Source organism: Zea mays, chromosome 7 (genome assembly GCF_902167145.1).
Source record: "Zea mays cultivar B73 chromosome 7, Zm-B73-REFERENCE-NAM-5.0, whole genome shotgun sequence".
Taxonomy (NCBI): Eukaryota; Viridiplantae; Streptophyta; class Magnoliopsida; order Poales; family Poaceae; genus Zea; species Zea mays.
Genome location: NC_050102.1, coordinates 108,204,902 through 108,230,695, shown reverse-complemented (window position 1 = coordinate 108,230,695; position 25,794 = coordinate 108,204,902).

Genomic DNA, 25,794 nt, shown 5'->3' with positions numbered 1-25,794 from the left:
ATGTTTTGGGCAGTAGGATTTGCATAGTTGCTGGCTTGAAGATAATGGTACCTGATTTACCTCACATTAATCCAAACTTACTATCCCCCAATCTTGTTGCAAATGTTGCAGTGTGACTCATCGGAACCTAATTTATGTGATTCGGGATGCAATGGTGTGCTGATGACGACGTTCTTCAGTCATCTCCAAGGCTGGTGGCCTTGAAAGAGAGAAGGATTACCGTTACACTAGGAGTGATGGTAAATGCAAGTTTGACAAGTCTAAGATTATTGCTTCAATTCAGAACTTCGGTGTTGTGTCTGTGGATGAGGGTCAAAAAGTTGCTAACCTTATCAAACATGGGCCACTGGCGAGTAAGTAAAAGATAAAGAATATGTTATAATACATAGAATAGTCAATATCAAACAATGAAACCGTTGATGCGCGTTCTCTGTTTCATGCAGTTGGCATCAATGCTGCCTACATGCAGACATACATCGAAGGCATGCCATGTCCATACATATGTGGAAGACACCTAGACCATGTTGTTCTCCTTGTTGGCTATGGCGCAGCTGGTTTTGCCCCCATCCGCCTCAAGGACAAGCCTTACTGGATCATCAAGAACTCGTGGGGCATGAACTGGAGGGAGAACGGATACTACAAGATATGCAGGGTTCCAACATTTGCAACAAGTGTGGTAACACCATTCATGTTTTAGCAATCAAAAGTGTGATAAATATGACACAAACCTCCATCAAAATCGGTTCAGTATTGGTTGTTGGTAAAGATTTCAGCGAGGTTGATCACAATATATATATATTGTTCATTTTCATGTAATCGTTATGAATTAATATTTCATTAAATGATTTATATTCTATCGCAATGCACGACACTCTACTATCATATATAGAACTAATGGTTGCAATGTGCTGGTGAAATAGTTAGATTAAAATAACAATATAACACACATTTGTACATAATTTACCGTGGTATTATACGTTTCCGTTGTAACGCACGGGCACTCACCTAGTACTTTTGAAAATTAGAGGAGTAACTTGAAGTTATAAACCAGAAGTTGTGTTTACTAGTAATAAACTAAATATTGTATATTATCAAGCTAAAATTTATGGGACATCTTTGGGTTATTGTTTAGCATATACTTGTTAAATTAAATAAGAAAAAACCCATCCATTATTATGAAGAGAACACCTCATAAGGAAGGTTAAGCACCTCACGAAGAGGATCATCATGAATATGAAATCCAACACACTAAGAACACACGTTATTAGTGTTAGGTATACAGAACAACAAATCATCTCTTGTTTAGTAAATGACAAAGATATAGAATAATCTCACTTGTGAGAATATTTGGAGGAAGTTATTAAAAATAATATTAGGAGAAAACAATAGTAGTTAGCAACACTACCTCTATAATTGCAAATACTTTTCTTTTGAGAACCTAGATCTAGAAAATGAAGTCCATGGCAAATTCGCTTACAATGATTATATAAACATAATTACCGCGAGTTCTATAGTAGCCACAGTGTCGTCTTCCACTTCGAGGCAGCAAAGATGCCATTACGAGAGAGCAATCTGAGGGAATAATAGTAGACCCCGCCACCGCCGCCGAGGCGATGCAGATCAGAGGAGCACGGTGCCAAAGAGTAGAGCTATAAATGCTAAGCAAAATGAAGCGATGGTGTCCGGCCATCAACTCTTCACCGCCCGAGTCTTTCTGGTAGTTGCTACGTTGAGGTGACATCCTTTCCCCCGCCTCTCTGCTCCCTGGTCTTCTTGCTTCGTTCCCTTCAGAATGGATCTGGCTAGGCTGGATTTTCGGTCGGGGATCACCTTTGAGGAGTCTATTCGGCTCAGTCTGTCCTCTCCGGTGTGTCCGGCGAAACCTAGCCTCCCCTCGGCTTTTCTGGTTGGTGGTTTCTTTTGGTCGATGCATTTTCAAGCTCGACTCGGAATCTGTTGGCATCCTTCTCCAGGCCTCCCTGGGTGGATTTGCGGCTGGCTTCGATGTTTCTCAGCTCTCTGATCGGGTTTTTCGGTTCTCGGTATTCTCCAAGGCTGTGGGTTTTCATATCTATAATTTAAAGTATATTGATCGCGCCGAGTTTAGGGCCTTTTTCAATCTATGGAATCATGGTGGACCAAATTGGATTCATGAGTTCAGGAACTTTATCAATGAAGAAAATGCTAATTGGTGGACTATTCGTGGCAAGAAGAATATTTCTTTCGCTGATATTGTTAAACTTCCTCTGTCTTGTGCAAATGCGGTTCCGATTCTTAAAAGCAAGAAGGAATTTCCGCTTCCTGTAGGGAAATCTGATCAGGCAAGAACTTTAGTCTTCAAGTGCTTGGGATTGTTTTCCCACAATTTTGGATCTCGGGGCATTCGAAATTCATCTTCTACTAGTCATTCAAGATCTCGGGGCTTTCGGAATTCGGTGATTGCGAAGAACAAGGAGATCACCATGAATGTTCTTCATCGCAGGGCGTTTTCTTCGGTGAGTCACTCTGGCCTTAATGGAGGTGTTCATGACCGTGGGCGTCGTGGGTGCGCAGCTTTTTAGAATTCAAATTCAAATTTAATTCGGCCCCGCAACCTTTAATGGAGGCCCATTAAGAATTCGGGGCCGATCGGGCCTGGGTCTGGGCCGTCGACCTCTGGTCGTCTTGGGTCGCCCGACTTTCCTGCTTTTCTTTGTTATTTTTGTAAAGGCAAGGGGCATATGAAATTATTTTGTCATTTAAAGAAACCAAGTTTTGGTTTTCCATTAAATTTGTTCCCTTCCTTTGAGAGCCGTTCTAATTTGGCTAGGAAATTAAAATTCTTAGACTATAGTTATTGGTTTCGCTCGCCCACTGAGCCTCTAACCGGTGGACCTCCAAAGTTTGGTTGCTTCGAAGAGTTTGCCAGGGCGGTTTTATTAAAAAAATCTGAACAGGCGCCTCTCGCGTCCCTGGAGCTTTCTTTGGCTGTCACTTCATCAAAACCCCAACCTGATGATTGCTTCGCTCTTCCCTGGCGATCTTCGTCTTCTCCGGCAATGGCGTACCGGTGGGTGGATCCAGAGCCGTTCCTGCCTCCGGGCTTCAGCGCCATGGTCGTGCAACATCGTGAGACCATTGTTGGAACTTGCTCTCCGGTGCAAGTTGATCCAACGGGGGGCTGTGGTAACGTAAACAGGGTTTTCGTACGAGATGGCAATAGCTCTGTTAATCTAGCTTCTCAAGGGCACTGTGCGGGGGTATTTATAGGTATCTGAGTGCCCAGCGTCCCGTGTTAAGGACGCATGTGCCCTCAGACACCTAGGTTATCCCCGGAATATTCCCATAAAGCGGGGTTACAGACCATAATTACAGGGAGGCCTTTACAAATTAGGCCCGTAACGCGCAACGGCCACGCAGGGCCTGTTACAATGGGCCGGATCACACGCGGGCCTCCATTCTGGACGGGGTCGCAAGATGAGACGACCTCGTCACAGGTCTTCTTTCGGTGGCGTATGAGACGAAGGGTAAGTCTGCCCGTTGTCTTGTCACCGTTGGTGCAGCGAGTACGACGAAGGCCTCGAGCGAAGGGTGGCGTCTTCGCCTTCGCCCCAACATTTGCCCTCCGAGGGACCAGTTCGACTAAGTCATCTGGTGCCGAAGACGTCGCTAGATGGCGGAGACGCTGCCCTCGCTCGAAGTGGTTCCGCGGGGGTTTTTGACATGACCGTTGATTGACGCTGTACTGTTGGATTGTGGGTTTCCCGAAGCGTCGCGCCCTGTGTATAAAAGGGGACGGGGGGCGGCGCGTTTTGAACTTTATCTTTCCGCGCTCCGTGAAAACCCTAACCGCCTTCTCAAACCTCTCGCTGCTCGTCTGCCCTCCTTGCTCTTGTTCGCCGGAGATCTGGCCCGTGTGAAGCAGACCGCCCGCCGCCGCCGACGGTACGTAGCGATGCCGACCTCTTCTTCTTCTGCTGCCGCTACGCCGCCGGCCGACGCGTCGTCTGAGGAGACGCTGAGCACTGCGGCGGCGGAGGAGTTGTGCGCCGGCGACACGGTGGATTTTGGTGTGTCGCGGATGTCCTCGGTCCGCGTGCAAGATATGCAGCAGCTTGGTTACTTTGGCGGTGGAGTCGCTCATGTCCTGGGGGCGGAGGAGGTCCCCGAGCCAGAACTTGCTCTCCGGTGCAAGTTGATCCAACGGGGGGTGTGGTAACGTAAACAGGGTTTTCGTACGAGATGGCAATAACTCTGTTAATCTAGCCTCTCAAGGGCACTGTGCGGGGGTATTTATAGGTATCTAAGGGCACATGCATCCTTAACACGGGACGCTGGGCACTCAGATACCTATAAATACCCCCGCACAGTGCCCTTGAGAGGCTAGATTAACAGAGCTATTGCCATCTCGTACGAAAACCCTGTTTACGTTACCACACCCCCCCCCCCCCCGTTGGATCAACTTGCACCGGAGAGCAAGTTCCAACATTTGGCGCCCACCGTTCGTGCTACGAAAAAAACCACACCTGCAAGTGACACCTTGGCCTGCCAACTTCCGGGCAGGGACCTATCCCAAGTACAACGGCAGCACTGACCCAGCACAGTACATCATGAGTTATCAGGTCGCCGTTGCATCTTCCGGAGGGGACGACGCCACGATGGCCAAGTCTTTCATCATCGCCCTCGAGGGCCCAGCTCTCACCTGGTTCACCAGGTTGCCCCCGCTTTTTATTGACTCCTGGAGAAGCCTCCGGGACAAATTCCTGCTCAACTTCCAAGGGTACCGCCCAGACACCGACGCCTTGGCCGAACTCTCACTCTGCAAGCAGCTGTAAAAAGAGACTCTGCGGGAGTACTACCGCAAGTTTCTGACTCTCAAGTCACAACTGCCCTTGGTCGATGACCAGATCGCCATCCACTACGCCATCAGTGGCCTTCGAGCCAGCGTCCTTTACAGCCACTGCATCAGAGATCCGCCCAAGAACCTCCAGGAGTTATATCAGCTATTTGAAAAATACGCCAAATCCGAAGAGCTCCACCAGCGCAAAGTTGAGTCTCAGAGGAAACCCAAAGACGCTCCACAGTCTAGCCGCACGTGGACGAGGACTCCGCAGCCAGACTCCGGTCGGGATGGCCGCAATCAGCATCAGGTGCACAACATCGCCAACTAGCACCCCGCTGGTGAGGCCCCTCGTTGCCAGGAATATCCCCCCAGGGCCACGGAAACGGAACTCGCGGACGGGGCCGGGGACGCGCGCAACCGCCGCGCCGATTTTACTGCCTGTTTCACGGCGAAGACTGCGCCCATCAAACCAGAGACTGCCCAGAGACGAAGGCCACCAGAGACAGGATGACACGGGCGCAACCAGCCGACAACCCTAGAGTTGTCGCGCACACATATCAGCAGCCCCCTCCACCAAACATCCACGCCCCCGCTCCGCATCCACCGCACCCCGCATACCAACACCACCAGGAAGTACAAATCGTACCTCCCCCACCCCCACCTCCACATCAGCAACAACAAAACATCCACCACCCCCATGCCCCAAAACAAGAGGACTTCGCCGATCAGCCGTATCGCGGAGTCATTCATATGATCACTGGGGGGTCAAGCACCGACTTTGACACGAAGCGGCAGAAGCGGGACCACTACCGCAGCATCAACCACGTCGCCATCACCGGTCCGGTCGTGCAGACGAAGTGGTCCCATGTGCCACTAACCTTCGACGCTCGAGACGTCGATCTGCGCAGCGCCCCCCACATCGACGCCATGGTTATCAACTGCAGCGTGGCAGGCTGGGACCTGCACAAAGTCCTAGTCGACAATGGCAGTCAAGCAGACATCATTTTCCTCCATGCCTTCGACCGCATGGGCATAAGCCACAGCCTGCTCAAGCCTTCGGACAACCCGTTGTATGGTTTCGGCGGCAAGGGCACATTTCCCATCGGCAAAATAGAGTTGCCTCTCTCCTTCGGTGTAGCACCCAATGCCCGAAGTGAGCAAGTGACCTTCGATATCGTCGATATGGTGTATCCGTACAACGCCATTATGGGCCGGGGCTCCATCAACAAGTTTGAGGCAGCCATTCACGGACTTTACCTGTGCATGAAGATACCAGGTCCGTTAGGCGCCATCACAGTCTATGGCAACCAGCAGACCACGCGCAACATAGAACGGGACTTCGTCCCTGGCCAAAGAAACGTGCACTGCCTCACAGCCCAGCGCGAGGTCCCTGCGTCCGCCAGCCCAACAGACAAAGAACACGACAAAGCACAGCTACAGAGCAACGACGGGACCAAGACTGTTCCCCTTGACCAGGCCATGCCCAAGCAAATAGTCACCATCAGCGAAGACCTCACTTCGCATGACGAGGAGAAACTCCTCTGCTGCTTGTCCAAGAACAAAGACGTCTTCGCCTGGTCCGCCCTCGACCTGGTCGGGGTCAGCCGATCCATAATTGAGCACAGCTTGGGAATCGACCCTTCGGTGAGACCGAAAAAACAGCGGCTCCGCAAAATGTCTGACGAGAAGACAGAAGCCGCCAAGGCCGAGGTACATCGCCTCCTGGAGGCCAAATTTATCGAGCCAGTGGCTTACCCCACGTGGCTCGCCAACATTGTGATGGTGCAGAAAAAGAGCGGCAAGTGGCGGATGTGCATCGACTTCACCAGTCTCAACAAGGCCTGCCCAAAGGACAACTTCCCGCTTCCTCGGATCGATAAAATAGTCGATAGCGCGGCCGGGTGCGAAGTCATGTCACTCCTCGACTGCTTCTCCGGTTACCATCAAATATATATGGAGGAGGAGGACAAAGCCAGCACCAGCTTCATCACACCCTTCGGCACATATTGCTTCATCAGAATGCCGGAGGGACTCAAGAACGCCGGGTCCACTTTCTCCCGGCTCACCAAAATGGTGCTCGAGGGGCAAGTCGACAGAAATATATTCACATATGTGGACGACATCGTCGTCGCCAGCAGGAGCAAAGAGGACCATCTTGCTGACCTCGCCGAGACATCTGCGAACATGCGGGACGCACGACTCCGCCTAAACCCCGAAAAGTGCGTCTTCGGCATTCGCCAGGGGAAAATATTGGGTTACCTGGTATCACACCGCGGCATCGAGGCCAACCCAACAAAAATTCAGGCCATCATCAACATGATGCCCCCGCAGTCAGCTAGAGACGTCCAGCGCCTGACGGGCAGATTGGCCGCCCTCAACAGATTCATCTCCAAATCCGCTGAGCGAAGTCTACCTTTCCTCAAAACTCTCCGCGGCGCAAAAGACTTCGCTTGGGGACCAGAGCAGGCGGTGGCCTTCGCCTCATTGAAACAGTACCTGTCGGAATTGGCGGTTCTTACAAGCCCCGACTCTTCGCTACCCCTGTTGCTTTATGTTGCGGCCTCGCCGCACGCGGTCAGCGCGGCACTGGTGCAGGAGCAGACAGTAGAGGGCGTGATGAGGCAGTGTCCAGTTTATTACGTCTCCGAAGTGCTCACACCGTCAAAATGTAACATGACAGAACTGGAAAAGATTGCCTATGCAGTTGTTATGTCCTCGCGCAAATTGCGCCACTATTTTGAAGCATTCAAGGTCCGAGTCACCTCAGATAGGGGACTCGGCGAACTGTTCAGAAACCCGGAGGCATCGGTACGGATCGCCAAATGGGCGACCAAACTCTCCGGTTACCACATCACTTTCGAGCCCAGGACAGCCATCAAGTCACAAGTTCTAACAGACTTCGTCGTCGACTGGACTGGGCCAATAACACAGCCGGACCCGTCCGTAGAGAAAGTTTGGACAATCCACTGCGACGTCGCATGGTGCCATGCGGGGGCAGGCGCTGCTACAGTCATCACCTCACCCGCCGGGGTCAAGCACAGATACGCGGCACGCTTAAGCTTCGCTCTGGAATCTGACAGATGCACAAACAACATAGCAGAATACGAAGCCGTCATCCTCGGCCTCCGCAAGCTAAGGGCCCTTGGTGTCACCACCTGCATTGTCAGAACAGACTCCAAGGTAGTCGCCGGCCAAGTCGAGAAAGACTATGCAGCAAAGGACCCCGCACTTATGCAATACCTCGCGGCCATCCTAAGTCTCGAGAGACAATTCAAAGGATTCACCTTGCAGCATGTGGACCGGGCCAAGAATGAAGAAGCCGACACATTGGCCAAGGCTGCCGCCAGAGGCGAGTCCCTGCCCTCCGACGTGTTCTACCATGTTATCGGCACGCCAGCCGTCCGGAGCCCCGAAGGGCTCCAAATAACCAGTGACAGCGAGGGCCACCGCATAGTCAACCTTATTATGACCGAAGACTGGCGGGCACCAATAACCCTGTTCCTACAGGGGTACTACCACCCAACCGACATCAACGAGGCCAAGCGCCTCAAACATCTAAGCCGGGACTTCGCACTGATTGAGGGCCAGCTCTACAAGAAGGGGGTCAGTCAGCCAATGCTTAAATGTGTCACCGAGACCGAAGGCGTCCAAATCCTGCGCGAAGTCCACAGTGGTACTTGCGGCTCTCACGCAGGGCCAAGGGCCCTAGCCGCAAAGGTGATCCGCCAAGGTTTCTACTGGCCCGCAATGATCTGCGCCGCAAATCGGGTCACAAGGTCCTGCGAAGCCTGCCAGAAGTTTTCTCCTCGAACAGGCAGCCCTTCGCAATTCACAAAACTGATCGCCCACACATGGCCTCTCCAGCGCTGGGGCCTGGACATCGTCGGGCCCCTGCCCACGGCTCAGGGGAACCTCAAGTTCACTTTCGTCGCTGTTGAGTATTTTACCAAATGGATCGAGGCGAGGGCTATTTCCACAATAACATCAAAGACTGCACAGAAATTCTTCTGGCAAAACATTGTTTGCCGCTTCGGAGTACCGTCCGAACTCACAGTTGACAACGGCAAGCAGTTTGACAGCCAAGACTTCAAGGATTTCTGCTTCTCCATTGGCACCAAGCTTGCCTTCGCCTCAGTATATCACCCGCAGTCCAACGGAGTTGTGGAACGCGCCAATGGAAAAATTTTCACAGCTGTCAAAAATTTTCACCTGCAGTCCAACGGAGTTGTGGAACGCGCCAATGGAAAAATTTTCACCGCGTCTTCGCTCTACAGGCTCTAAATAAATACCAAGCCCAGACAAAAGAATGGTGCGACCATGCAGTCATCCCGAGGGAATTCAGCGAAGGGGACCTCGTACTCGTCCGAACAGCTCGGACAGAGTCCAGGGGCAAGCTGGAGCCCAAGCGGGAGGGCCCTTTCATTGTCAAGACGAAGGCATCCCCCAGCACATACAGGCTCGCAACGCCAAACGGCGAAGACTTGGAGCATTCCTGGAACATCGATAATCTCCGCAAATTTTTTGTTTGACTCATCAGGGCCAGCTCGCCCTTGTAATTCGCAAAAACAATTTTATTCTGGCCCGCACTCTTTTCCTCCCGGGGGTTGAGGTTTTTAACGAAGCGGAGTCATGTAATATACAAGTGAAAAATCCCCCGCAAAAATCTACGTCGAAAAAAGACCGCGCCGACGGTCTTCGACATTCGACCAATACAAAGTCATCGCGAGGCCCAGCGCTAGCTACCCTCGCGTGCGACACTCCATGCAAAAGTCGCCTAAGGGTGCAGCCGGACTAGCACAACAAGTGCGAAAAATCGAAGTCTTCCTCAAAAAAGACTATCCGTGCAGAAGTCGCCTAAGGGTGCAGCCGGACCAGCACAACAAGTGCGAAAAATCGAAGTCTTCCTCAAAAAAGACTCCGCGCAAAAGTCGCCTAAGGGTGCAGCTGGACTAGCACAACAAGTGCAAAAAATCGAAGTCTTCCTCAAAAAAGACTATCCGCGCAAAAGTCGCCTAAGGGTGCAGCCGGACTAGCACAACAAGTGCGAAAAATCGAAGTCTTCCTCAAAAAAGACTATCCGTGCAGAAGTCGCCTAAGGGTGCAGCCGGACTAGCACAACAAGTGCGAAAAATCGAAGTCTTCCTCAAAAAAGACCATCCGCGCAAAAGTCGCCTAAGGGTGCAGCCGGACTAGCACAACAAGTGCGAAAAATTGAAGTCTTCCGCGAAGAGTATCCGTGCAAAAGTCGCCTAAGGGTGCAGACGGACCAAGCACAACAAGTGCGAAAAAGACTACACCAAACTGTCCACGCAAAGACCGACTACATGTGCGCCAGACAGACATAACAAATACACTAGACCAAGCGCGCAACGCCTTTGTGAGCATAGCCGAATGTGCGAAGGCACACAACCTCATCATACAAGCCATTACATATGTACAGCGAGGGCATCACACTTTACATCGGCTCAACCTTCGGAATAATTCACATCTCCCTATAGTTAAATAGCATTATCCTCAGCTCCTCACCCGCAAAAAGACCTCATAGCTCCCCCTCACCTACACTCGCAGCGGCCGGCAAGGACAACAGTTCCTGCCTGTCAGCCCTGCCCACACGAAGCCGACCGCCGTCCGCCTCACTCACTCTACGCTTCGCAACCGCCCTTCGCCGCCTACGCCCCGCACTTGGACCAGGCACAACTTCAGCATCCACAGCACGCGGCGAAGACTCCGCCGCTGCCACATCCAAGGCCACAAAGTAATCCAAGTCCTCATCCGACGACTCTTCAGTCCACTCAACCGAACTCCCAGAGTCACCAAAATCAGAAAACTTAGACACAGATTCATCCGATTCATTCCCATCATCCACGGTCGAAGCAGCCAAAAAATTAGCAGTAGCGGTTGCGTGCACAGGCCCAAAATCTTGAACCTGCGCAGCAACCAAGGTTCAGCAACATATGCAAAATTCCCTAACTACCCACACCCACTAAGCCACCTGCGAAGACCCAGCTGTCATGGGATCCTCCGCTGCCGGCTCCGCCGCCATCTTCACAGGATCCTCAGCCCTCGGCGCAGCAGTTGGCGACGAGCCACCGCCGGCCGCAGTGGCTGCGGGGGCATCAGGGGCGCCTTCGACAGTTTCTGGGGGCGGCGCCGGGGCGACCTCCGACACAGCCGCCGCTGGGTTCGACTCCGAATCAGGCTGCGCGCTGTTCAAAGCCCCGAAGTCCTCCACTTTCTCGTTACGCGCCGCCTGAGACACAGCACACAGATTTAGCAAGCCCACATATAACCCACATTCAGCAACACTAAACAAGATTCAAACATTACCTGACCCCTCGCCGTGTCGGACCGCTCCCTGACCACCTCCTGACCGTGGGGACCCCACATCCGGTCGAAGAGGGCTCCCGCGGATTCCTTCACCACAGGGTCCTCAACCTTGTAAATCTCGCGCTCGAAATCCTCATCAGATTGGTCGAAGACCTCATAGTGCCGGCGCCCTTCGCGGGACAGCGCGTTCATCGCCCCTTCGCAGGTGACCAAGGAGGCATAGGACATAAACCCCTCCACAATGGCGGGGAGCGCCAGCAACTCCTCCTGCAGCCACTCGAGGCAGCGAAGTCCGGGCTCTTGGTCTGGCACTTCGAAGTCAGCGGTTCGCGCGCCCAGCTCGTGGTATGAGTCCATAAGCTGTTTGCGCGTCCGCTTAGCCTCCGAGCGCGTCGAAGCCTCGGCCCTCTCCACACGGGTCTGCAGAGCGTTGAACCGCTCCTCCCATTCCTCGATGCGCTGTCTGGCAAGGCTACCCTCCACCCGCGCCAAATTGGCCTCCGCCTACGCAGACTGCGCCTTGGCGAAGGCCTCATTAGCCTCCCTTCTCTCCTCCGCCAGTTGGCGCCGGAGGTCAGTCCTCTCGCCCTCCAGCGCGGCCATCTTCTCCGCCAGCTTACGACACTTGCTGTCGGCGGCCGACTTTTCCCGGACGGCGTCAGCATGTTGCGCCCAAAGTCTCTCGACTTCGGCAGACACAACCGCCGTAAGGGCCCCCGACGCCACGCGGTCAGCGAAGTCAGCCGCCTACAAGACACACATAAGACCACAATCCCAACGAAACTGGTAAAAACCGAAGTCTAGCCCAACTTACCTGACTCAATGCCTCCTTCAGCCGGCGGGACACAGCGCCCGCCTCGTCCTTGACGGCAGTGAGCGCCGAAATCTCACCACCGACGCTTAGAGCACTACCCCTCGCCCCAGGCACCACGGCAGCCGCCGCGGTCGCCACCGCAGGCGGAACAACAATAAGTTGCCCTTTGCCCAACCCTGCAACGCATCAACGGTTAAAAAAAAAGAAGAAAAACCTCGGGCTAACGACTTACCAACGAGATAATCGTCCATGCTAATCTCGATGGCGAAGTCGGCAACGCGCTTGCCCGGCGGAGGCAATTCTCGGGCCTTCGCAGCTCCGGCCGGGGCAGGCTTGGTTCCGCCGGCGCTGGCCGCCTTCACGTCCTCCGGCACCCTGCTGGACACAGGGGCGGCAGACTTCGCCGCCAGCGTTGGCTGGCTGCCTCCGGGGGCAGCAGCCCTCGCAGTCCCCCGCGATCTCTTCGGCCTAGCCTCAGGCAGCCTGATGACCGCCTGGCGCTTCTGAAATGTTGGGGCGAAGGCGAAGACGCCACCCTTCGCTCGAGGCCTTCGCCGTACTCGCTGCACCAACGGTGACAAGACAACGGGCAGACTTACCCTTTGTCTCATACGCCACCGGACGAAGACCTGTGACGAGGTCGTCTCATCCTGCGACCTCGTCCAGAATGGAGGCCCGCGTGTGATCCGGCCCATTGTAACAGGCCCTGCGTGGCCGTTGCGCGTTACGAGCCTAATTTGTAAAGGCCTCCCTGTAATTACGGTCTGTAACCCCGCTTTATGGGAATATTCTGGGGATAACCTAGGTGTCTGAGGGCACATGCGTCCTTAACACGGGACGTTGGGCACTCAGATACCTATAAATACCCCCGCACAGTGCCCTTGAGAGGCTAGATTAACAGAGCTATTGCCATCTCGTGCGAAAACCCTGTTTACGTTACTACACACCCCCGTTGGATCAACTTGCGGCAGAGAGCAAGTTCCAACATTTGGCGCCCACCGTTCGTGCTACGAAAAAACCACCCGCGATGGCACCCAAGAAAGCTAGCTCGAAGGCTGACGAGGCTGTGAAGGCAGCACTGCTGGCCACAAAAAAGGGCAAGGCCCTCGCCCTCACCCACTCCACCCACCAAGAGGCTATCGAAGACGATGTTCTCCGCACCAACGAAGACGACGCTCACCGCACCTGCGGCCCTGAAGGACAGCCGCAACCTCCCCGAGGCTTCGCTCCACCAGAGGGCACGGACTTCACCGAGGACGGCGAAGTCATCGTCGTCTCCGCAGAAGAACAGCTACAGCTGCGCGCCCTGCACATCAAGAACCGCAATCTCCAGAAGCAAAAAGAGATACTTGAGGCCAAGCGCCAATGTGTGTCTGCACAAGCCAAGGTGCGGCAAATGATACTAGATGAAGAGCAGAAGGCCCAGGAGCTCGAGCAAGAGATAGCGCTAATGTAGCGCGAAGACCACTTCGGCCTGCAACAAGGGCCACCCCTGCAACAGCGCGCACAAGTCGAAGACCTGCACTTTCCCCACCGCGACCATGCCATCCCACACGCCGCGGCATTCCAAGGTGTCAACTACCTCGACGAGCGAAGTCCCCTGGCACCACACCTGCAAGTGACACCCTGGCCTGCCAACTTTCGGGTAGGAACCTATCCCAAGTACAACGGCAGCACTGACCCAGCACAGTACATCATGAGTTATCAGGTCGCCGTTGCATCTTCCGGAGGGGACGACGCCACGATGGCCAAGTCTTTCATCATCGCCCTCGAGGGCCCAGCTCTCTACTGGTGCAGGAGCAGACAGTAGAGGGCGTGATCAGGCAGTGTCCAGTTTATTACGTCTCCGAAGTGCTCACACCGTCAAAATGTAACATGACAGAACTGGAAAAGATTGCCTATGCAGTTGTTATGTCCTCGTGCAAATTGCGCCACTATTTTGAAGCATTCAAGGTCCGAGTCACCTCAGATAGGGGACTCGGTGAACTGTTCAGAAACCCGGAGGCATCGATACGAATCGCCAAATGGGCGATCGAACTCTCCGGTTACCACATCACTTTCGAGCCCAGGACAGCCATCAAGTCACAAGTTCTAGCAGACTTCGTCGTCGATTGGATTGGGCCAATAACACAGCCGGACCCGTCCGCAGAGAAAGTTTGGACAATCCACTGCGACGGCGCATGGTGCCATGCGGGGGCAGGCGCTGCTGCAGTCATCACCTCACCCTCCGGGGTCAAGCACAGATACGCGGCACGCTTAAGCTTCGCTCTGGAATCTGACAGATGCACAAACAACATAGCAGAATACGAAGCCGTCATCCTCGGCCTCCGCAAGCTAAGGGCCCTTGGTGTCACCACCTGCATTGTCAGAATAGACTCCAAGGTAGTCGTCGGCCAAGTCGAGAAAGACTACGCAGCAAAGGACCCCGCACTTATGCAATACCTCGCGGCCATCCGAAGTCTCGAGAGACAATTCAAGGGATTCACCTTGTAGCATGTGGACCGGGCCAAGAATGAAGAAGCCGACGCATTGGCCAAGGCTGCCGCCAGAGGCGAGTCCCTGCCCTCCGACGTGTTCTACCATGTTATCGGCACGCCAGCCGTCCGGAGCCCCGAAGGGCTCCAAATAACCAATGACAGCGAGGGCCACCGCATAGTCAACCTTATTATGACCGAAGACTGGCGGCCACCAAAAACCCTGTTCCTACAGGGGTACTACCACCCAACCGACATCAATGAGGCCAAGCGCCTCAAACATCGAAGTCGGGACTTCGCACTGATTGAGGGCCAGCTCTACAAGAAGGGGGTCAGTCAGCCAATGCTTAAATGCGTCACCGAGACCGAAGGCGTCCAAATCCTGTGCGAAGTCCACAGTGGTACTTGCGGCTCTCACGCAGGGCCAAGGGCCCTAGCCGCAAAGGTGATCCGCCAAGGTTTCTACTGGCCCGCAATGATCTGCGCCGCAAATCGGGTCACAAGGTCCTGCGAAGCCTGCCAGAAGTTTTCTCCTCGATCAGGCAGCCCTTCGCAATTCACAAAACTGATCGCCCACACATGGCCTCTCCAGCGCTGGGGCCTGGACATCATCGGGCCCCTGCCCACGGCTCAGGGGAACCTCAAGTTCACCTTCATCGCTGTCGAGTATTTTACCAAATGGATCGAGGCGAGGGCTGTTTCCACAATAACATCAAAGACTGCACAGAAATTCTTCTGGCAAAACATTGTTTGCCGCTTCGGAGAACCGTCCGAACTCACAGTTGACAACGGCAAGCAGTTTGACAGCCAAGACTTCAAGGATTTCTGCTTCTCCATTGGCACCAAGCTTGCCTTCACCTCAGTATATCACCCGCAGTCCAACGGAGTTGTGGAACGCGCCAATGGAAAAATTTTCACAGCTGTCAAGAAGATGCTCCTCGACGAAAAAAGGGCAGGTGGGCCGATTTGTTACCTGAAGCGGTCTGGGCGCTAAACACGACTGAGTGCAGGGCGACCGGGTTCACCCCTTTCCGCCTTCTATATGGATCAGAGGCCATGACCCCACAAGAAATAAGACATGGGTCCCCGCGAACAGTTTCGTCAGCTGTCCCCGACGTGGACAAACCCACTTCGAAAGATCTTATCGATGGAGACCGCGTCTTCGCTCTACAGGCTCTAAATAAATACCAAGCCCAGACAAAAGCATGGCGCGACCACGCAGTCATCCCGAGGGAATTCAGCGAAGGGGACCTCGTACTCGTCAGAACAGCTCGGACAGAGTCCAGGGGCAAGCTGGAGCCCAAGTGGGTGGGCCCTTTCATTGTCAAGACGAAGGCATCCCCCAGCGCATACAGGCTCGCAACGCCAAACGGCGAAGACTTGGAGCATTCCTGGAACATCGATAATCTCCGCAAATTTTTTGTTTGACTCATCATGGTCAGCTCGCCCTTGTAATTCGCAAAAACAATCTTATTCTGGCCCGCACTCTTTTCCTCCCGGGGGGTGAGGTTTTTAACGAGGTGGAGTCATGTAATATGCAAGTGAAAAATCCCCCGCAAAAATCTACGTCAAAAAAATACCGCGCCGACGGTCTTCGACATTCGACCAATACAAAGTCACTGTGAGGCCCAGCGCTAGCTACCCTCGCGTGCGATACTCCGCGCAAAAGTCGCCTAAGGGTGCAGCCGGACTAGCACAACAAGTGCGGAAAATCGAAGTCTTCCTCAAAAAAGACTATCCATGCAGAAGTCGCCTAAGGGTGCAGCCGGACTAGCACAACAAGTGCGAAAAATCGAAGTCTTCCTCCAAAAAGACTATCCATGCAGAAGTCGCCTAAGGGTGCAGCCGGACTAGCACAACAAGTGCGAAAAATCGAAGTCTTCCTCAAAAAAGACTATCCGCGCAAAAGTCGCCTAAGGGTGCAGCCGGACTAGCACAACAAGTGCGAAAAATCGAAGTCTTCCTCAAAAAAGACTATCCGTGCAAAAGTCGCCTAAGGGTGCAGCTGGACTAGCACAACAAGTGCGAAAAATCGAAGTCTTCCGCGAAGGGTATCCGTGCAAAAGTCGCCTAAGGGTGCAGACGGACCAAGCACAACAAGTGCGAAAAAGACTACACCAAACTATCCGCGCAAAGACCGACTACATGTGCGCCAGTCAGACATAACAAATACACCAGACCAAGGGCGCAACGCCTTTGTGAGCATAGCCGAATGTGCGAAGGCACACAACCTCATCATACAAGCCATTACATATGTACAGCGAGGGCATCACACTTTACATCGGCTCAACCTTCGGAATAATTCCCATCTCCCTATAGTTAAATAGCATTATCCTCAGCTCCTCACCCGCAAAAAGACCTCGTAGCTCCCCCTCACCTACACTCGCAGCAGCCGGCAAGGACAACAGTTCCTGCCTGCCAGCCCTGCCCACACGAAGCCGACCGCCGTCCGCCTCACTCACTCTACGCTTCGCAACCGCCCTTCGCCGCCTACGCCCCGCACTTGGACCAGGCACAACTTCAGCATCCACAGCACGCGGCGAAGACTCCGCCGCTGCCACATCCAAGGCTGCAAAGTAATCCAAGTCCTCATCCGACGACTCTTCAGTCCACTCAACCGAACTCCCAGAGTCACCAAAATCAGAAAACTTAGACACAGATTCATCCGATTCATTCCCATCATCCACGGTCGAAGCCGCCAAAAAATTAGCAGTAGCGTTTGCGTGCGCAGGCCCAAAATCTTGAACCTGCGCAGCAACCAAGGTTCAGCAACATATGCAAAATTCCCTAACTACCTACACCCACTAAGCCACTTGCGAAGACCCAGCCGTCGCGGGATCCTCCGCTGCCGGCTCCGCCACCATCTTCACAGGATCCTCAGCCCTCGGCGCAGCAGTTGGCGACGAGCCACCGCCGGCCGCAGTGGCTGCAGGGGCATCAGGGGCGCCTTCGACAGTTTCTGGGGGCGGCGCCGGGGCGGCCTCCGACACAGCCGCCGCAGGGTTCGACTCCGAATCAGGCTGCGCGCTGTTCAAAGCCCCGAAGTCCTCCACTTTCTCGTTACGCGCCGCCTGAGACACAGCACACAGATTTAGCAAGCCCACATACAACCCACATTCAGCGACACTAAACAAGAGTCAAACATTACCTGACCCCTCGCCGTGTCGGACCGCTCCCTGACCACCTCCCGACCGTGGGGACCCCACATCTGGTCAAAGAGGGCTCCCACGAATTCCTTCACCACAAGGTCCTCAACCTTGTAAATCTCGCGCTCGAAATCCTCATCAGATTGGTCGAAGACCTCATAGTGCCGGCACCCTTCGCGGGACAGCGCGTTCATCGCCCCTTCGCACGTGACCAGGGAGGCATAGGACATAAACCCCTCCACAATGGCGGGGAGCGCCAGCAACTCCTCCTGCAGCCACTCGAGGCAGCGAAGTTCGGGCTCTTGGTCTAGCACTTCGAAGTCAGCGGTCCGCGCGCCCAGCTCGTGGTATGAGTCCATAAGCTGTTTGCGCGTCCGCTCAGCCTCCGAGCGCGTTGAAGCCTCGGCCCTCTCCACACGGGTCTACAGTGCGTTGAACCGCTCCTCCCATTCCTCGGCACGCTGTCTGGCAAGGCTACCCTCCACCCGCGCCAAATTGGCCTCCGCCTGTGCAGACTGCGCCTTGGCGAAGGCCTCATTAGCCTCCCTTCTCTCCTCCGCCAGTTGGCGCCGGAGGTCAGTCCTCTCGCCCTCCAGTGCGGCCACCTTCTTCGCCAGCTTACGACACTTGCTGTCGGCGGCCGACTTTTCCCGGACGGCGTCAGCATGTTGCGCCCGAAGTCTCTCGACTTCGGCAGACACAACCGCCGTAAGGGCCCCCGATGCCACGCGGTCAGTGAAGTCAGCCGCCTACAAGACACACATAAGACCACAATCCCAATGAAACTGGTAAAAACCGAAGTCTAGCTCAACTTACCTGACTCAATGGCTCCTTCAGCCGGCGGGACACAGCGCCCGCCTCGTCCTTGACGGCAGTGAGCGCCGGAATCTCACCACCGGCGCTGAGAGCGCTACCCCCTCGCCCCAGGCACCACGACAGCCGCCGCGGTCGCCACCGCAGGCGGAACAACAACAAGTTGCCCTTCGCCCGACCCTGCAACGCATCAACAGTTAAAAAAACCCTCGGGCTAACGACTTACCAACGAGATAATCGTCCACGCTAATCTCGGTGGCGAAGTCGGCAACGCGCTTGCCCGGCGGAGGCAATTCTCGGGCCTTCGCAGCTCCGGCCGGGGCAGGCTTGGTTCCGCCGCGCCAAATGTTGGAACTTGCTCTCCGGTGCAAGTTGATCCAACGGGGGGGTGTGGTAACGTAAACAGGGTTTTCGTACGAGATGGCAATAGCTCTGTTAATCAAGCCTCTCAAGGGCACTATGCGGGGGTATTTATAGGTATCTGAGTGCCCAGCGTCCCGTGTTAAGGACGCATGTGCCCTCAGACACCTAGGTTATCCCCGGAATATTCCCATAAAGTGGGGTTACAGACCGTAATTACAGGGAGGCCTTTACAAATTAGGCCCGTAACGCGCAACGGCCACGCAGGGCCTGTTACAATGGGCCGGATCACACGCGGGCCTCCATTCTGGACGGGGTCGCAAGATGAGACGACCTCGTCACAGGTCTTCGTCCGGTGGCGTATGAGACGAAGGGTAAGTCTGCCCGTTGTCTTGTCACCGTTGGTGCAGCGAGTACGGCGAAGGCCTCGAGCGAAGGGTGGCGTCTTCGCCTTCGCCCCAACAATCATGTCTAGGTCAGTCTCTAGGAGGCTACCGCCAATGCACGAAGACTGGGCTATTTTAAATATCCACCCCTTCTCGGATCATGAAGTTCTTTTTCCTGCGGTCCGGGATGTGGTTCGAGAATATTTAGTTGAGCACCGGAGGCTCGGGGTGAGAGACATCCAACGCTCTCATCTGGGTCTGGTTCTGGTTCAGTTCTAGAGTGTGCTTGATCGTGATAACTTTGTGTTGCTTGGTCCCCAACAATATCTTGATGCTACTTTTACTGCTCTGAGGCATAATGATGCATGGATTCACAGGGCCTTGTTCTTTAACCGTGAATGCTGGTTGATGCTTTTGGGATTTCCCCTGGATTACCGCTCCTTGGAGTATCTGCAAGCTGCCATTAGTTCTTTTGGCAGACTGATTTTATAGGAGGAGGAAAGACACAATGTTTCCAGGACTTTGCTCCGGGTCCATGTCACGTCGCTTGAGGAAGTCCCCCAGTTCATTGTCTTTTCTGAAGCGGAAGGATTCTTTGGGGATTCTTGGACTATGCAATGTGAGATAATTCAGCAAAACATGCTTGGGGTCAGCCTCAGGACGAAGATCCAGTCCCGGAGGCACCCGAAGATGGTCAACAACTTCCTCTTGCTTTCTTTGGTCTAGGCCAACCGTTGCTCGCTGTGGGTCTTGACCTCAACTTCCCGCCAGGGGAGGATGTTCAGGTTCAACCTGAAGGTGATATTCAGGGAGAATGGGATCAGTGGATTGCCAATGTCCAGCCTGATCAGCAGATTCAACAGGACATTCAACCTGATGAGCAGCAGATCAGCAATCAACACTCGGACTTGTCTTCGGATAGCTCTATTGGCCTTAACCCGGGCAATCCAATTCAGAATGGTCAACTTTTGGATGGTCAGGGCCTGGTTGGGCCTGTGATGCCTGTAAATGATCATGTCGTTCTTGCTCTGGGTGCTGCACCTCTAGATGGGCCTCAAGAAGTGGATGGGCCAATTATTCAGATGGATCATTAAGAAATGGAGGATGTCCCACTCCCAGATGCTAACCAGGTGGGGTAGAATAATCATTTTGCAAACAATGTGGAGATGAATTATATGTTTGCTCCGGAGTGGCAACCAGACCTGGTCTTCCACATGCACATGGAAAGGAAAAGGTCGGCACAGTTCTTCAGGCTTTAGGCTAATTATTTTGCTCTTGTGGGCAACCCAGAAATCTCAGTGAAGATTCCAAAAAACTGGTCGTCGTTTTTTCTGTTGAATCTACTTCAGCCGGATTCTTTTAAATGGTCCAAGTCTTTCCTTTCTTCTGAGAAATCGCCTACTTTGCTGGAACCAGAATTGGAGGCCCTTTCATTTGCCATCCCCAAGAGCTGCCCAAATGACAAGTTTCTGGACAATGTTATGTCGGAAGACACTCAGAGCATGACCTCTGACCTAGAGGATGTGGACTCGTCCCCCTCTCGTCCAATTATGGTGGATTCTGATCTAAGGAGGAGCAAGAGATTGAGAGAATCCAAGGCTGGATTTCGCCAGGGATCCTGCCAGAAGAGGAATTGTTTGATGTGTCACCACAAATTTGATGGCCCACCCTCCTTGTCTGCCAAGGTCATCAGGAATCTTGGAGCTAAATTTTGCAATATGTCAGAAGAAGATTTGTCTGACAAAAAGTTGAAGAAGAAGAAGAATTCCTTAGGATGTGTCGGCCCCAAAAAGCCAAACAAGAAAGACAATAATGATAAGAAAGAAGACAATGCAGATGAAGACAAGTAGTCAGATGTCGAGTGGCTGGTCGACGAGAATTTGCTTTCTTTTGAACTGTGGGGCTTTTTGGGTTATTCCCCGGTGGTTTTGTTTAACTGTTGGGTTTTGGAACTGTCTGTATAATGGTCATGCTACTATGTCGTTTGATGACATGCCCATGCTAACTCACCCAGTAATTGGGAGTGGGTTTTCTTTTGACAATGACTCCGCAAGTTTCCTTAATGAATAATCATAATTCTGTTAATTATTCTGAGTGGTCTATCTTAATCCATAATGTTAGAGGGATTAATTCAAGTGTTAAATGGAACGGCATTCGATGTACAATTCGGGAGTCTGGCTGTTTTGTTGTCTGCCTTTAGGAAACCAAAAAGGAATTCTTTGATGAGGCCTACTTAAAAAATTCCTGCCCCAATCACTTAGATTCGTTTGCGTTTGTTCCTTCGGTGGGGAATTCGGGTGGCTCCATTATTGTTTGGAAAAGTTCAAAATTGGTGGGAAATGTTATTTTTCAGAATGAATATGCATAATCGGTGGAATTCTGCTCCAATTTATCAAATTGCTCTTGGATTATCACGAACATTTATGCTCCATGTACTCCGTAGGGGAAAATTGAGTTCCTCAACTGGTTCTAAGATCAATATGCCCTCGGATAAGCTTTGGCTAATTGTTGATGACTTTAATCTAATTCATCGACCGGAGGATAGGAATATAGTTGGAGGTGATATTAATCTAATGATGAAGTTCAATGAGGCAATAAGTAACCTAGATCTGGTTGAAATTCCCCTTCATGGTCTTTCCTTCACCTGGTCGAATAGGCAGAGGGCACCCCTTCTTCAAAGGCTCGATTGGTTCTTCATTTCGCAGGAATGGTCAGTGGTCTATCCTAAAACTCGCGTAAGAACGTTGCCACGTGATATTTCAGACCATGTGTCGTGTCTTGTTTCGTTCAAGTCGAGGGTCCCAAAGCCCAAGTTTTTTAGGTTCGAAAACTATTGGCTGGAATTTGAGGGCTTTATGAACATCTTCCAAAATTCTTGGCTTAGACAACAGAATCTGCCTGATAAAGCAAAGAATTTAACATCCAAGTTTAAAAATACAAGGAAGGTGCTCAAGGATTGGCAGAGATCACTGCCTAAGATTGATAAAACAGTTGGTCACATTAAGTTATTAATTGAATTTATTGACATTATTGAAGAGCATCGAGATCTTTCTATTGAAGAATGGAACTTCCGAGATCTTATGCAGACCAAAGTTGCTGAATTGCTTCACATCCAAAAAATTTATTGGAAACAAAGGGCGTCCATCAAGTGGATAACTGAAGGGGATATCTGCTCTAAATTCTTTCATGCACATGCTACGATAAAGCCCAGGCGAAATTCAATTGCCTCGCTCACTGATGATAATGGGACAAATTTCTCGGAGCACGATCACAAAGTAGACCTTCTGTGGTATGCTTTCAAGAGTCGTCTGGGAACTTCTGATTTCTTGGGAATTGATTTCGATCTGCCAATTCTTTTAAATAGAATTGATGATTTGCAATGGATGGACTCTCTCTTCACTAAGCAAGAAATCGATAGCATTATTAAAGCACTTCCTTCGGATAAATCCCCTAGTCCTGATGGTCTCAACACCAATTTCGTCAAGAAATGCTGGCATATCATTTCTCAGGATTTCTATGATTTATGTAATAAATTCTATCAAGAAGAGGTTTGTTTAAAAAGCATTAATGGGTCCTTCACTATCTTGATCTCGAAGAAGGATAATCCACAAAAGGTAGGAGATTACAGGCCAATTTCGCTTCTAAATAACAGTATGAAAATTATCACGAAGCTTCTGGCAAATCGCCTGCAGACAGTGATGACTTCACTAGTTCACAAGAATCAATATGGCTTCATAAAAGGGAGAAGCATTCAAGACTGTCTGGCTTGGGCTTATGAATACATTCATTTATGTCATTCTTCAAAAAAGAAATCATTATGCTCAAGCTAGATTTTGAAAAGGCTTTTGACACTTTAGAGCATGAGCTAATTATTCAAGTACTGTCTCATAAAGGATTTGGACCCAAATGGCTTAACTGGTCTCAAAGTATCCTTCAATCTGGCACCTCATCGGTATTGCTCAATGGTGTCCCAGGGAAAACCTTTCATTGTAGGCGAGGGGTCAGACAGGGAGATCCCCTCTCACCTCTGTTGTTTGTCTTGGCGGCAGATCTTCTTCAGAGCATTATCAATAAAGCTGGACAGCTGAATTTGCTTCAGCTACCACTAACTGAAAGATGTGGGCAAGATTTTACTATTGTTCAACATGCTGATGACACTCTATTGATAATGGAAGCCTGTCCAAAACAATTATTCTTCTTAAAGGCAATTCTCAATTCATTTGCAACTTCAACTGGTCTCAGGGTAAATTATAGCAAATCAAGTATGTACCCGATCAATGTTAACCTTGAGAAAATGGAGACTCTATCAAGAACATTCAACTATCAGACAGGGTCAATGCCTTTCACTTATCTTGGAATGCCTCTGGGGCTTTCAAAACCTTGACTTCAACATTTTTACCCCTAATCCAAAGAATTGAAAAGAGATTGTCATGTTCCTCTAACTTTCTTTCCCAAGCCGGGAGGTTGGAGTTGGTTAACTCAGTTTTCTCATCTTTACCAACCTTTTTTATGTGCACGCTTAAAATCCCTGCTACTACCATTAAGCAGATAGACATATTCAGGAAACATTGCCTTTGGAGAGGGAATGACATGAACTCAAAGAAGCCACCGCTAGTTGCATGGAACAGGATTACTAGGCCAAAAGACGGTGGAGGACTCGGGGTGATTAGGTTGGAGACCCAAAATGAAGCACTTCTCCTGAAATACTTGCACAAGTTCTTCAACAATCAAGACTTTCCATTGGTAAATATTATTTGGAATAATTATTATACGATGGGCAGACTTCCTAGACATAGAAGAGTTGGTTCTTTTTGGTGAAAAAGTCTACTAAAACTGCTACAAAATTTCAAGGGTCTGGCATTTCCAACCATTAGCAATGGTAGAACCATTCTTTTTTGGGAAGACATGTGGAATAGGGGCATCCCAACACAACAATATCTAGAATTATTTTCTTTTGCTTGCAACACAAAACTTTCTATCGAAGAGGCTAAACAACAAGAGCATCTATCTCAAAATTTTCAGCTACCCCTCTCTGAGCAAGCTTATGAGCAATATTTGGAGCTACATGAAGCCTGAGAACAAATTACCATAAATAACTCGAAGGACAGATGGCGTTATATTTGGGGCTCCGATATTTGTTCAACAAAAAAGACTTACAGACACCTAATGGGGCATGCACAAGTGCATTCTATTTATAAGTAGCTGTGGAAAAACAAATGTCAACGAAAGCATAAAGTTTTTTACTGGCTATGGCTTAAAACAGACTGAACACAAGAAACATACTGAGAAGGAAAAACATGACACTGGAGTCGTATTCGTGTGAAAATTGTATTTGGCAAAAGGAAGAAACACTTTATCACCTATTTCTTAGATGTAACTTTGCAAAGGCCTGCTAGAATTCCATTGGAATGACACCTCCCAGAATTCCTAATCCGGAGGAGGCAACGACCAACCTAATGCAGCAACTCAATGTTGCTTTCTCTATGGAGATAATTATACTCATGACTTGGAGTATCTGGAAATGCCGAAATGCATGGTTATTTGAGAACAAGGACCCAACGGTGCAGTACTGCAAGAATGAATTCACAAAGGAATTACTCCTGGTCATCCATAGAGCGAGAGGAAGATACGATACCTCAATCCCGAACTGGCTTGCTCAATGGCAGTCATAATTAAAATTTCCATGCGCATATTTATCTATTGTACATACGATGTGTTGTAATTTAACAGTAATAATAAAAAACTTACAGTAGGGGTCTCCCCTCCTCACTTTTAAAAAAATGATTATATAAACCCAATGATGAAAGCAGTTAAGGTTGTATCTCCTATTAAGAAGAAATAAATAATATGTTGTCTCTAGCAAATGAAATAAATAAATATGAAATATGCAATTAACAAGTGAATTATATAAATCCATAGAGTTCCTAAAGAATATAAATTGCAACATATGAACATACCAAGTATTAAGAAGTCTAAGGTAAAATATATTCATGAATGGATACTGAAGTCTCAAGAAGAGCATGTCTCAGAAGGAATAAAGTCATTGAATGCTTTTGTAGTGAATAACATTATCTCACAGTGTATATCACATAATAATCTATTGTGCTTAGAAAATATATCTCATAAAAAAGAAATGTTATTCACAAAAAAATGAGAACATACTTGAAGGAATTAACTATGAAGGATTTACTAGTTGATTTTCTGATAAACAACATTAATCCCTAAAGTGAATATAGACCCAAGCGGAAGTAACCAGGAATCATAAACACCATAGAAATTATCATACAAGCACTTAGAAAGTGCATATTAAAAGCTATCAATAAAGTGACAATATTCTCTAAATACCATATAAGGTAGAATAGCGGTGGTTTTGGCAATTAAATTATCCCCTAAATGGCAAATGCAAGATTGGATTGATTATTGAGTGATACAATCAAAATCTCAAAGATTTGTAGAATATGTGATTTGAAAATCTACCACAGAAAAAATATAAGTATTCAAACTTTAGTGTAATAATATAAAATTTGATACACTTTTTCTAGAAGATATTGAATATTGTAACTTATTTACTCATATAATTATCTGAAAGGATTTATTGCCTAAAGGATAAATTTCATTTGTTTTGCACAACTAATAATTGGTCATTTATGTA